This window comes from Puntigrus tetrazona, chromosome 17 (genome assembly GCF_018831695.1).
Source record: "Puntigrus tetrazona isolate hp1 chromosome 17, ASM1883169v1, whole genome shotgun sequence".
Taxonomy (NCBI): domain Eukaryota; kingdom Metazoa; phylum Chordata; class Actinopteri; order Cypriniformes; family Cyprinidae; genus Puntigrus; species Puntigrus tetrazona.
In genome coordinates, this window is record NC_056715.1 from 7,014,499 (window position 1) to 7,030,054 (window position 15,556).

The following is a 15,556-nucleotide window of genomic DNA, read 5'->3' on the forward strand; positions in this document are numbered from 1 at the left end:
GTTTAACGACTGTTATTGCAACCGCATGGAATTAAAAATATGGAAACCTCAGACAGCAACCGTTGTACTGTTGCCTGATGATTTACACACCTGTAATTATCTATGTTCTTAAAGCTTTGTGTGTCTCAAACTCATGACGCATACCGTGTTGCATGATGGTAACTTGTTTATGCGTTTATTGATTAATTCTAGTTACCCAAGAGTTTTTGGTCTAAACACCCATGATGGGCTTTGCTATTACCCATGTGCCTTTGGGAAAGGCATTTAACCACAGGTTACTCTGAAGGGACTGTTTCTGTTCTAAATGTAGTGCACGCTAAAATGTTTTACACGAGAGCTATATGAACATATGGAAATGAAGGTATACCTTTTCTGGAGCATAAAAAAGAGAACACGGCAACATCTTGAATATTAAAAATCAGAAACAAAATGTTGAAAACTGAAAACAATGGAATGATTTTTCAATTAAATTTTTTTTGAATTATAAATAAAGTCCTAAATAAATTTGTTTATAGAGTATGTGCATATACTCTATATATATTATTTATATATAAATACAAACACTAGCATGTATATACATACATGGATACATCCCAATATTGAGTCTAGAGTCATCAGAGAGAAATTTAAATATGTATTTAACTATTTTCTCAGAAGAGAAGGGGGCAGTAAGTGCAATTGAAGGACCGGAGGTCCAGAATGTGTGATATGGGTCGAAGAGATTCATCGCTGCAGAACCAAATGGCCAGCAACACTAGTACCCAGACTGCCTCATCAGCACTTCAGACTGTTACAGCTCACTAATGCTGTGGATTCTTTCCTGATAGAGTTCTACACACACACACACACAACACATGGATTTACACTTGCATGCATACTCATATATCACTACTACAATCTGCGACATCTACATCTACTGTCATTCAATCTGTAAATGAATTTAACACCACAGGACTTATAACAAAGGTTATTTATATGGATTTGAGAATTAATTGTGGTGATTAATATTAATTGCTGTCAGGTCAAAGGTATCCTGAAAGCCAGAAGATACATTACCCCTCTAGTGTAAGACCTGTCTTACATGTGCTGCTCTAGTCAGCATGTGGTCTGCTCTCCTTCTGTCTCTCTCCGTGACAGGTGTACAGTTTCGCTCCTCTCCGATCTGTCTCGGGGTGCCCTTCCTCGTGCTAAATATTTCCCCAGACTGGCGTTTGGAAGCGGTTGTGTGTTGGATTCTCCTGGAGACACCGGAGAGGCTGGGAAAATCTGTCTGATTGCTCAGAAGTGGGATTACGATTACAGAGAGAGCGACTGAAAGTTTTACTCGAGTATCAGTCACACTTTCCTTTCTAGGCTGCATGTTTTGCCAGCCTGGCCAGGAACACTTTTAGAAATGTATTACTGATACCTTTAGCTTTAAATATGTATTCTTTAATTGCAAATCTTAAAATATGATAACGTTTAGAAGCTTAAAGGAACAGTTCACCTACGTATATATTTTTCATCATTTACTTACCTTCACGTTGATCCAAATTGTTTATTTATCCATACACTGAAAGTCAATGGGTTAAGTGTTTTTCCACAGTAGATCATCACTGGTTTGGATCAACGTGAAGGTAAGCGATTCCTTCATGAATATTCACATATTATGAAAATATTGACACGAATGAAACAGACAATGGAACAACTTAATGATTTTAAGTTTAAGGAACATTTTCTTTGTTAACGAATTTGTTTTGCTTTCCCAGTTATGTTTTTGTAGGAAGCTCTAATGAATATTTCTGTGCGCACGAATCTATGTGTTCACGTTTTCATGTGAACATATGTGTCTGCGCATGTGTAGGTGAGCAGACTGATGGATTGCCCCTCTGCCAAAAGCTCCATGGCAACGGTTTCTCTAGCTCTGTTATGATTTAGTGCCCTCAGCCCCTTTAAATACACTGTCTCTCCATTTAGACCAACCCTCCCTCGCTCTTTTTGTTTACATCATCTCCTGCTCTCACACATTTATGTTCCCATGCCTTCTGTCAGCACTTTAAGTCGAGATCTTTTGGGTTCTCTCTACCTTCATCAAAAGGAAAGCAGCTTGTTCTCTTGATCCTGCTCTTTCAGAAATCTCTGCTTGTTATTTCTCTCTTTTATTCTGCTCTCACACGGGCTCATCTTTCCTTCTTTACTTATTCTTCCTTCAAGGATGTGTTCTTCTTTCCTACCTTGAGTTCTTCCAGTTTGCATATATTCAGATTTTTTTCCTTGCTTCCATAAACGTTTTTTCTTCCTTCTATCCTAACTTTCCTCAATTCACTATAACAACAATCTTTCTTTTTTCTTACTTCCTTTATGTTTTTCCTTCCTTCCGGTACCAATATTTCTTCTATCTTTTTTATTTCTTTTCTAACGTTTTTCCTTCCTTCCTTTCTTCCTTCCATATTAAGAATCTTTCTTTCTTTCCTTCTTGAATGTTTTTTCTCCCTTCCAGTACCAATCATTTCCTTCCACTTTCGTTCTTCTTTCCAGCATAGCAACAATCCATTAATTTCCATAATTTATTCCTTCGATACTACAATTTTCTTTCCTCACTTCCAGCATACCAACAATCTTTCTTTTTCCTTCCTTTCTTCCTTCCTTCCTCCCATAACAACTATCTTATCCTCTGTCCTTCTTTTTTTCCTGAATTTTTTCTTCCATTTCTATCTAATACCTAATCTTTTGTTCCTTCTTACATTTCCTTTTTTTTTACCCAGCATTTCAAAAATCCTTTATTCTTTCTTTCTAATTTACCATGTCAGCAATATTTCTCTTTCTTTGCTTCACATATACCAAAATGTATACTTCTTTCTTTCTTCCTTCAAGCATACCAACAATCAATTCTTCTGTCCTTCCACCTTTCAAACTTTCTTTCTGGCCAAAGTGAACAGATCTTTCTGATATTTCTGATGTAAGTATGTGTCTGTGTGTGTCAGCCAGAAGGACATGATGGTGGCAGAGGGGCTATAATGGAGCACCACGCCCCATGTCAGCATCACACGTACATTCACATCAATGGCCACACAAATGTCAAAGCGCATACATTCACTAAAACACAGGATGTGAGAAAAGCGCAGTTGTGTGTGACCAAAAGAGATGGAGTCTGAGCAAAGGAGGAACTTAGCAACCATCCGTTAAGGAAATGAGTAGAACTATAAAACAGTGAAATCACACAAACAGAGGAAAGGAATTTTTTTTTGTAAAGACTTATTTTTATATGATTTCAAGTATATGACGTTTGTTTTGATTTGACAGCAGACAACATATCTCACTCCCTTTTAGACACTCTCGATCCTGGACAGCACCATAGCGACAAGTGACATGAGAGCTGTCACACGTGTGATACTGTCTGTTGATTGGGCCAATAAAGAAAAAATCTTTATGTACCAAAGATCAATCTCAAAATTTCAAATGAAGAATGTTTCATATGACGTCAGTGTATGTTATTTAAAGATACGGTTCTGATGACGGCTTTTGTACTTCTTTGTGTCGGTCTGTCTTGTCTAAATCTCTCCTTCTTTCTCTTGTTTCCATGACTACAATCATTAACACATGGTTATCTCACAGTGTAGTAACAAAGCAAGCCAAGACACATGCACGCACAGGCGCAAACCATTAAAATGCTGACAAAATGCCTTCCTTGCCAAAAACCTTTTACTAATGGCTGAGGTAAACGATGCCTGCCTGAGGGGTAATGAAATATCCTTGGAGCCCGTACTACACTACAAAAAATCATTTTGTTAATAGTAAAAAAATCTATTACCAGTAAGGTAAAATAATCAAATAAAATCTAATATTTAGTTAAATTAAATAACACATTACAATCAAATAACAAAAATACATTCAAGATCATTGTTTATTTATTTAATATCTGAAATTCAAATCTTCTTTTAGAGAAGACAAAAACACTGACTACCTAAATATTTTTGCAGTGTGGTAGTTTCATTTTGGTCTTGGCCCAAACTAAATTGTATCTACATGTATCTACAAAGGATACGTATCGTTCAACATTTGTTTGCATATTAAGCACATCACTATGTGTGTATATGTCTCAGCTGCTCTGTATGTTTTTAAAAGATATGAATGTTAGTTCAACAGAAGAATCTCTACATACCACATGACATGACTCACAAAGAAGTACACACACGCACAGAGAAGCACAGCCAAAAATGGAGGGGCCATTGGCAATAGGTGAAAATCCTTTAATTGTTTAGGTGTGTGTTGGAGGGGGTAGTTTGTCCCTTGAGGGCTCAAAGATACATACAAAGGAGAGCAACTGCTTTAAAGTATTTGTGTCAGACATCAGATTTCACACGTTTAATACATAAAATAAGATCTGTATATAATATTAAAATGTTTGTTCCATTTCACTGTGTGTGAATGTGACGTAGACAACTCATAACAAAAGAGATGTTTTTGTTTTTCTGCAAATTCCCAAATAACTGCACGACAGGACCTGTCAATCACTCAGCATTCCACAACATGCAAATTCAGAAACACAACCGCACAAATGCACAAACAAGCACGCACAAACTTGTGCTTCTGTGCACAGACGCAAAAATCCTAAACATGCGCTTCAGAAGAGAGCACACGGTCGCACACACAACAAAAGTGTTCTCAAAGTCTGATAAAATCACATATACCAGTCTGAAAACATCACATATAAACAAACACACGGCATCCAGCTCAGCGCATACACAGCTTCATTAGATGGACATGCTGTCATGAATGCCTGACTGTTTGCACGTCCTCTTTTCATCTTACTCATGCACAAGCCTCCAAAAAGTCCGAATTTATATTAAGTGCGAAAAAATGGTTCAAATGGTTTAACTGTCAGAAAAGGCACATCGACCTATTGACCTAAACCACACCCACTAATAACCATCTTCTGACATACCAAGAAATCATCTATCGAATATGCTTCGCGGTTAAACGCAAACATTTTTCAATATTATGCATTAAATTGGAAAATGGCTTTATAAATTATGTTTATAAAAATATTTATATAAAAATAAAATATTTTTAATTAAATGATTTAAATAATATGCTGTGAGTGACAGCCAACACAAATGACACCAAAGTCAATGTATTGGGATAGCAGTCTTCAGATCAATGGAAGAATCCAAAACCAATCAATACTAAAAATCAAAAACCTATGGTTTCCCATAAAAAGCCTGATATACACCTCCCTTATTAGCTTTTCTAGCTCTCAGCGAGTTTAAAGCATCTTCATCAATCCATCACGATCTCTTGGGAAAACAACAGCCAAAACCACAATAACACAACATACTGCAATTCTACCTTACCTTTTTGCCTTTCTTTTTACGGTGCGCTGGTTTGGAGCTACTTTTTTCTTTGGCTTCTTCACTCATTTTGGGAAAACTGCTCCAATCAGACTCCCTGAGCGATCCTCCTTATTCCAACATCCACTTGGATCAACGTGGACCAGGCAGAGAAGTCCATTGAAGCTCCGCTGATGGTGTTTGTTGATGGGAGAGATGCTGAGAGACGCGCACACGCTCTCTCGTGTGAACTCTCTCCCTCTGTGTTCCAGAAGACTCGCCTTCTTCTGTCTGGTGTTCCCCAGCAAGGGTGTGGAGAGATAGTGGAGTGAGCGAGAGAGAGAGAGAGAGAGAGAGAGAGAGAGAGAGAGAGAAGGAGGGGACACGGAGAGACGGGTATAGAGAAACGAGATGTTGATGGACAGATTAGTTTAGAACAGAGAAAGGAGAAAAACAGAGGAGAGTAATCCTGTTGAATAGCCTACCTGCTTTGATCTGTTAAGTACACCCACACAGACGATCCTAATATCCAGAGAAAAAGAGAGAGAGTTAGAGAGAAATGGGGGAGAGAACACATTAAACAAGAGTGAAACAAAACGAGGAGGTGTAGAGGAACAATTAAATGACAAGAAAGAAAGAATAGCTGTAAAATGACAAAGAAACTCTCATTCTCTCACGGTAAACAGAGATATATTCAGAATGCTGCCAATACTCTTCTCTGAGGATGTGTGTGCACTTGCAAGTGTGCACAGAGTGAAATATTAAATGTGACACCTCTGTGCTGTGTGTGTGTGTACATGTGTGTGAGGGTGTGTAAATGTGTGTGTATGTGCAGGGCTCGACCAGCATGCATCAGGTCCTTCCAGAAAAGGAAGACTCCTCCAGCACGGTGCCAAGAGATCAGCTTACTAACAGGGAGAGAGACAGGGAACAGAGAGCGAGAGAGAGATATTGGAAACATTTGTGTAGTGAAACATAAACCGTTTTATTTTTGCTTTTAATTTATTTATAGAATTATCTTTTTATTTTATTGTAGATACAGACTATGAAATATTCTGGATTGGTTAATAATATCTGTTAAAGTCAACAAGTTGGCATTTATTTGATAAAAAAATCTGTAATGGGCTAAAAACTTGTTGCAATGTTTACATTTTTTATAATATATTTTTCAGAATGTATTTGTATAGTGTGTACATTTATGATTTATATATAAATACAAACACATGCATGCATATATAAAAAAATATATGTGGAAGAATATAAATTATATACATGTAAATATATATAAATATGTACTGTATGTGTGTGTGTTTATATATATTTACATAAATATACACAGTACACATACATACATAATGTAAAAAAAAAAACATTTGCATGTAATTAATCGTGATGTAATCATTGTATTAACAAAGGTTAAAATACAGTTTAAATATGTTGTAATGCTGAAATTATGCTAAAAGTATTAATTAAAAAAATAAATAAATAAAATAATATATATATATATATATATATATATATATATATATATATATATATATATATATATATATATATATATAAGGCCAAACAAACTGAAATCTCTTTTAAAAGTTACAATTTTATTTTTATTAAGAAAAAAATTATTCTTTTACATTTTATTTTTGGGTGTACATTTATATTGGAAACACACATTTAACTATTGATCAACTATTAATTTTCAAGAAAAAAAAACATACACAGGTTTTAGTCAGCATGTATAGTTTCATCAGTGCCTGAACACCATTCACCTACACTGTAACTGATAGAGTAGCGTGAACATACTGTAGGATATCTTCTTTTGTGTTCCACAGAAAACAGAAGAATTCAAATTTTTTGAACAGCATGAGCTTAATTATCTGGAACATCATAATTTTAATTATTCAAGAAACTATCCCTCTAAGAATCTGAATATTTGGTGGATGGTGGTTACATCCCTGCTTTATTTGTTTGAAAAACATGTAATGCCGTCAGATGGCGTGTGTCTTTCTCAAGGGGTTTGTGAAATAAAGCTCTCCAGCTCACGATATGAAAGCGCACAGACATGGCGGCCCCACAGCCTGCTCTCTTTCTGCTCTTCTCCATTTGGATAACGGAATCATCAACACAGAGCGATGAATACAGAGAAAGAGAAGAGAGAGGGTGCGGGAGGAGGGAAATTGAAGGAGAGAGTAAGCGAGTGTGAAAAAAAAGAGGGAGGAATGGAGGGGGATGAGGAGAGAGACAGTAATCTGGTCACAGACTGCTGGGCTTGGCCAAGCAAAAGCTTCTAGCACTATACAGTACATCACTGACAGCACACACACACAGATGCTCAACCCAGTTTCACACACACACACACACACACACATCAGTGATCACCACCATCCAAATAAAACAAGCTCTGTCTTTCTGTAAAACACTGAGCGCTAGTCAGTGATTTTGTGTGTCACTGTGACTGACTTACACCTCTCTCATGAATAATTCATAATGTGTGTGTCTGCGTGTCTTTGTCTCTGTGTGTGTGATGTACACAGCTTATTGCTGGGACGTGAGGGACTACCTCTAGTCGGCAGTGATCGATTCTGCTCGCAGGCACACACACACACACAAACTCAGCGCCCAGAAATTTGGTGCCTCTTTGTTCTGCCCTCTGGTGGTTAGCACCATAAATAATATGCGTTCTTTGAGACTGACCTGTCCTACAGTGTGGCGAGCTCGTAGAGGAGCTTGAAATGGCCTTCGTGGCGTGTATAAGCACTGAACTGCAGTCTACAAGGCTTCCCAGCTGTTTTACGGACTTCAAACCCAAGCATCCCATCTGTGGATTGTAACTGTAAAATATAAACAAAGATAAAATACAATATCATCTCGGTATGTTTTTACAATCCCAACTAAACCATACTTGACAGTGAGAAACTGAACAGTCTGGTTTGTTTTAAGTTCTGGGGTTTAGGGATAAAAATCATTAGTGTTTGTTTGACGATAATTTTGTTTTAAGACATAAAGACTGAAAGTGCAAAATCATGGTGACCAACGTGTGTGTCATGCATTCCCTTAACATAGAATGCATTTCTGACAAAACACTGCCGTGTGCAAGATTTAAATATTTGCGGTTTTGAATGAACCTGCCACAAATTACAGGGTGTAGCTCCCAAACAGCAATGTTAATATATAATTAATCATCACGTGAGTACATTTTTTCTTTTGTTGAAACGCGTGGCCTGACGACATTTTGTCAGTCCATTACAGTATTAACATTCAGGAAGACCAGCAAAATGGCAATCGATCAAACGGCTCTTCTAATGAATGATTTAACATAACGATTTCACAAAACACACTATAAAATAAGAAATATCACAGAGTGAGCAATTTGGCCTTTATCACAGCCATGCTGATATGCAGATCAATATGATAGCTATTGATGTGTTATTAATTTTACACAACAGTGCAAGTTAATACGTTAAAAGATATGTTAATACAGTTCAACTTCTAATATTAGTTTGTCTGTCTAACGAAAATAGGTAAATAGTTTCCTCTCCTCCAAGAGAAGCAGTGTATTGTTACTGAATGTATTTGTTTCTCAATAAACCAGTTGAGTAAATAATTCAATGACTCAGTTAAGTCAATTTTCAATCAATCGAATATAAAATCACTTTTGTTGTAAATGAATCAACAAATCGGTTGAATGACGGATATTTAAATCACTGTCATTAATTACTCAATCTCATGTCCATTGTCTTTGGGAAAAGAAATTAAGATATTTTATTAAATCTGAGAGTTTTTTGACACAATATATACACATTCCAGATCGATTTAGTGTTGTTGATCGAATCAGTTGAACGAATGAATTCATTACTCCCTCACTAAGAAAGTCAAATGTCACCACCTACTGGCATAACCAGGTAATACAGAGAGCTTCGCTGTAAAATCACACACTGCTAAAGTGTTTACACAACAATACACAAATAAGCAAAGTAATACTGACAGTGAAAAATCCCAGCACTGTTGAAACAAATATGAAGATCTGTGATCCAAAAACAAATGAGAGAATACAATAAAATGAGACAGAGGGACAGAACAAATAGAAGGAACAGGAGTTCCTTCCTGTCAGGGGAAGTAAATATAGTTACGTGTTCAGTGTGTTAAAATATCAATCCGTGTGGTTCTCATCGTGTGAAAGTCACACAAAAGAGTCTGAAGCTGCATGAACATGAGCTGATTAAAAAGTACTACACTCCTGTCTGTCATTTGTAAGTGTTGACACAGCCAAGCCAGTTATGCGCACTTAGTGTGTGCTTTCACATAGTTTGTGCTGTGGTTGGCTGAGCTCTGTTTAAAAAACCTTCATTTAGACTCTCTAATCCTGTTCGCATCTTTTCATACCAATGTTAGGAAGCTTTGCAGTATGTAAATGCTTCATGAATTTCAGCCCACTCAGTGCGGCCACCTGGGCATCCCAATCGACAGTTGCCGTGACAACATGACTAATCAGAGAAATAAGTGACACTCTGCTCTGTTGTTCACTGGCCTTAAGAGTCAGTACAAAATATGACTAATATATCCTAAACGGGGACTGAATCTGACTTCAGATACTGTAATTGTATTTTCTAACATATTCAGTTGTACAATGCCATAAAAAGCTCATCGTCCTGAAAAGGTCCCATTCCATTTCATTACAGCTGGAAATAACTTTATTTAAAATGAACTTTGTGACATTATCTTGCTCAAACAGAAAAAAATAATTGGCGCCAAGGCAAATCAGGACAGAGTGAGTCTCTGTCCTGTCTCGAACAATGGAGGTCAACGCAAAACATCAGATATAAATTGGCTTAGCTGCTTTTAGCAGCATAACGCCACAACACAAAGAAGCACAGTCTATAATAGTGCTTGACAACTGCACACTACTGTAGCTCTTCAGAACACTTGACTACATCTAAATGTTTCTGTTTCTCAGTCTACAGATACATTTCTCTGCCTCATGATCCACAATGATCCTCTTGATCAACAGTAAAGGGGATTCTTGACCTTTTCTCAGGACCCTCTCATAGAACTATGAGTCAGTAAATTATAGTTATATTATGGAATGATTTACACTGAATAGAAGATTCATTAAAGTGGCAAATGTACTATGTTTTTACACAAAAGTTCTATGCTAGTCAGGTTTTTGAAAAGAAGAAATTATTGATTTCAACAAGGACACATTCAATTAAACAAAGTGTTGTGGTAAACAAATGTATTGTGGTTTACATTTAAAAATAAAATTGTTTTGCAGTGATGCCAGATTAAAAAGAAGCTTTCATTGAATTTTTTTCTTGTATGAAAGAACTTTTTTACTGTAAAAATTTGTGTGAGGGAAGGGTTTTATAGAGCTATCAATGCCAATGAAGACATATTAAGTAGTACAACTGTTTTCTAATGTGATAGTAATAATAAATGTTTATTGAGCAAAAAACAAGAAAGAAATAGCATGAATAAACAGCTTCTAAAAGTGCTTGGTGCTTTGCCATCACAGGAATAAATTTCATTTAAAGTTAAAATACATAATTTAAAATAAATACAATTAAATATTCTTAAAGAATAAACTGCTAAAAAATGTTTTAAAAATTGGTTAATTTATCTTAAATCATTACAATGTCCTAATTCATAAGCAATATTTCATGATGTCTTGCCTCACGATTCCTGTGGGGAGTCCAAGATTTTAATTATACCAATAAGCACCAGAGCTTAGGGTCTGTCTGAGCTGCCCACATCTTTTCCGGTGAACGTCTATATTTGATTCAGCTTTTTTCACCTTTCTCTGGGAGTGTGGGTATCCAGAGCTTATTTACCAAAGTGACCGTCTGGCTCTGCCTCAGTGCGCAAGTGCCCCGTCAGCTCTGAAACACACGAACTCTGTAGCGCGCACACACACATATCGCTTTTAACTCAGTCTTATATTCACAAATCTTGCCATTTCTCAGTTTATCTCTCCAGCAAATATCCAATATTCAACCACAAGATTATAGATCTTTATTATCTGATAAGAGCTGCAAAGACAGTTAGATACCACTACATTAAATAGCATATGAGCCATTAAAGTGGGACTATAACCGTGGGTTCAAAATTCTGGTCTACTTTGGTGCTAATGTAGTGTCTTGAGGGCATACTAAGCAGTGCTGATAGTCTCATTTCCTTTTGTGCTGCTAATTTTGGTTAAAAATATAGCAGTCTCTGATTAAGTGGGAGACAGGGATTGGCCAATTACAGACAGAGAGAAACAAAGAGAGAGAGACATAATCACAAGTCTTGTTAGTCCTTCCATCCACCTGTCAAGCCATGCTGCTACGGTGATCACTCCATTACCCCATCGCCATGGTTACACTCTCTTGCCAGCCCACTTGTATGCTTTTGGGAACCTGTGAATAATGTGTGATTCTCCCTTAGCAGCCTTCTCCCTCAGCCAGAGAGAGAGACAGAGAGAGAGAGAGAGAGAGAGAGAGACAGTCACATAAAGAGTGTCAGGGTGAACAAGAGATGGCTCTTACCTCCTTTGGAAGATCTGATGCTGCAAGAAAGAGAGTGAAAAAAGAAAAACCAGTGACTGTGCTTTTGCATTTCCAGGAAAAGAGATGTCATGGGTAACCGTGGCAACAGGCATCACTATTAGACAGTGGTGAGAAGCTCTTTTTAGTTCCACTGGTTGCCTCACATCAGACCTGCTGCTCACGCTGTCACCAGGTTTAGCCAACATTGTGATCACTATTTTTGTCCATACAGACTTTGTACATGCTTATCTGTAATATGATGCTTTGCTGTAAAATAAAAGGTCTTTGTGCAATTGTATAGAAAATGCAACCTCCTGACCCCCAGATAATGAAAGCACTAATAAAATGACCACGGTGATTTAGCTATGATAAATGCAAATAAAAAAAATCAATAAACACTATAATAGTATATAAATAATACTAAAACCATACTGATGTAAATACTATGATATGACGCACACAGTTCACCATGGTAGCTATTAAGACCCTTTCTAATGACTCACAATAACATTTCCCAACTCAATACTAAGCATTAAGCTACACCATCACCATATCATCCCATTGCATATAGTTTCTACTCACATTCACCACAGTACTGTTGAAGCATAGCCAACAGTTACCAGACATGCCAGTGCAAACATTATAGAGACAGAGGCTTATCTGGTGCAACCAGATCACACGAAAAAAATGAACTATTTTACAAGATGCCATTTTGTATAGGTTTCATCAATATGAGTTGTACAAAATCGTGTATAGAATTGCACAGCATTGTGGTTTGAAAACAAGTGATTTTAATATAAGCTTTTGAAATGCAATCAGCGGCAAAAGAGAACTCATTTAGCTATACGTGTGCACTGACTGACACGTGTACAAATTCCAACAAAAACTGATACCTCGTTCTGTGTATAATAGACTGACACATAATTCAAATGATCTGAAATAGACGCTTTGTAACGTCCAGTGTAGAGAGCTGTCAGAGAAGCGCTCACGTGAGGACTGTATCTGTCAAAATGCTTGGTAAGTATCTTCGTAAACACAGTAGACTTGTTCGAGGTGCATCGTTTGTGACCGATCAGCAGTGTTGCCAACTGCTTTCAATTAAACGTAGGCTAGTTAAAACTAGTTAAATGTCACTAGCTGGCATAAAAGGCAAATGATATATAAATATAAGATCAGATGAATGCTTGCTTAGGTTTGTCCCAGAAGTTGCTAAAGTTGTTCCTAAACTAAATTGGCAACACTGCCAACGTGTACAAATTATAAGAAAATGCACAAATAACACCATTTGGCCAAAATGTAAAATAGCTACAAATTGTTGCATTGATGTATATACATTAAATGTTCAACACAACATCAAAATTAATTTTATGAGATTGATCTAATATCATTAAGTATAATACTTTAAATATTCTTCTCAAATGAATATGCAGTATAAAAATAATTTAAAAAAATTGTATTGCATTGCATTCATTTATGTGGAATTTGTGTATTGCAAGATGCACAAAAGCCTTGGACCTGGGTCATCTGAAAGGGCCTTCAACATGGTGCATGGCACGACTAAAGCACTTCATTTTTGATAAATGTAGTCAAGAGAATGCTTATTTTTGTGGCGTATTGACCCTAGAATGAGACTAAGGATGATCAGCCCATTTTTTTTTAATGTCCATTTTGTTAAGCTGCAACTAATAATGTTTCCAGTGGCAGTGACCTCTGTGCTAAAAGGCAATCTTCCACAATACTTAGCATGTTATTAGCTTAAGCATTTCTCATAATCAATGTCCAAACACTGAATTCTGCTTCCTCAGCCGTTCTGTTCTCTTTTAAGCAGGCTAATTAAACCCTCTATAATTCATCATAAATATGAGGTGTAAAAATGAGAGCAGAAATGATAAAGCTGGCCAAATCTCTGTAGGCGGGGAAGTTTTCAGAGCAGCGCTTTAAGGGAAAGAGTGGGAAGTCAGTATGAGAACCCTAACAAAGCCTTTCCAACCTGCTGACCCAAAGCTAATGCAACACAACTCTCTCACAGCTCCGAACAACCTAATAAAGCACTGTGTAAGTGTGCATGACAAAGGCCAGGTAGATAAAACAGAGCGGCTGACCACAGCAGAACACAGAACGAAATCCATTGGTCTGTTCTGTCAGAGAGCGAGAGAGATGGAGAGGAATGGGGAGAGAGAAAGAGTCAGCTAAAGCAAGTCTGATTAATGTGTGCTAGCCAAATGTGTTTGGTCAGGTCAGAGAGTAGCGGGGTTAAGGCCTACGTGTACAGACAAATGTTTAGCAGGAGGAAACGAACAAAAAACAGTAGACATGAAATAGAGAACAATAGGGGACAATATGGAACACGTAGTGCATGTTTAGTTACTTGCAAATAATCATATGAGAGGCACTGAAAAGTAAAAACGCATAAAAAAAATATTACGAAAACAGATTTTGGAAGAAAAATCAATAAGCTAATTAATTTAGTACAGTTCTTGAAGATGTAGTCACAGAAAGCAATGCAATCTGCTTCACAGTTTCCTGGGGTTTGTGTTTTCTAAATTGCACAATTAATAAGGATAACATACTATAATCTTTTAGTCTTTTTCTCACCAAAGCTGTGCTTCTTTCATTTTAAAAATACCATATATATATACACACACAGTATATATATATATATATATATATATATATATATATATATATATATATATATATATATATATATATATATATATATTTTAACGCTTTCATTCCGACCAACCCAAACAGACAAAGAAGGGGGTGGAAAATATCCTAATGTTCCATGTTGACGTCAACATGAAACAGTTTGTGACTCGGTTCAATTATTAAAAGTCGACTCTTTCTTTTGAGAGACACTAACTTTATACATGGGGCACGTTCAGATGTAAAACTTTGCAGGATGCTTTCGTTCACTTCAGAGCTGAGCGTGTTACACACTGCATGAAAGGTCATTTTCAAAAATCCATAATAGGGGCACTTTAAAGTCAAATCATTTATTTAAAAATTACTATTTTACTATAGCATGAACACTACATTGACCAATCGGCATACCCGAAAAATGAATTTAATAAAGACTCACAGACATAGTAAGTCATGCTAAAACAGAAAAAAATATTCATTTTACATGAAAATCAGCATCTACGTCCTCGCTGTTAACTCTCTCATGCACTGTTTCCAAATGCATATGCACACATTTACACACACAGCAGGGAAACACTCATGCACGCAAACAAAACCTGAGCCCACATACACTGCATACTACAGGATTACTGAAGAGGAAGTGACCTTTATTAGAGGTCAAATAGACAAACCGAGACAGAAAGAGAGGAGGGGAAAAAGTATGTGTTGATAGAGGTGTTGAAAGGACTTAACAGTCAGGAACTTTATACACTCCAAACCACAAACAGACATAGTCATGTACACACTCCATACACAAATATACACCAACTAGAAAGGCTGTTCAATGATCAGAGGTATTTGTGAACACATTTAGACCTTGAACTGTCTTGTGACAGAAGCTGTCTGGTGACGTGAATCCCTTTGAGCCGAAAAAAGAAAAACAAAAGTGATTTAGAGACTAATGAATTAGTTCCGGGCATGACGGCATTTCCTCAATAGAAACGTAGAAGGTTTGGGGGAGGTATGCAGGTTTATTTTTGTCCACTTCACAGTAACATTATGTAAGAACACCTGCTGTGAAGAGCCTTTACAAATCAC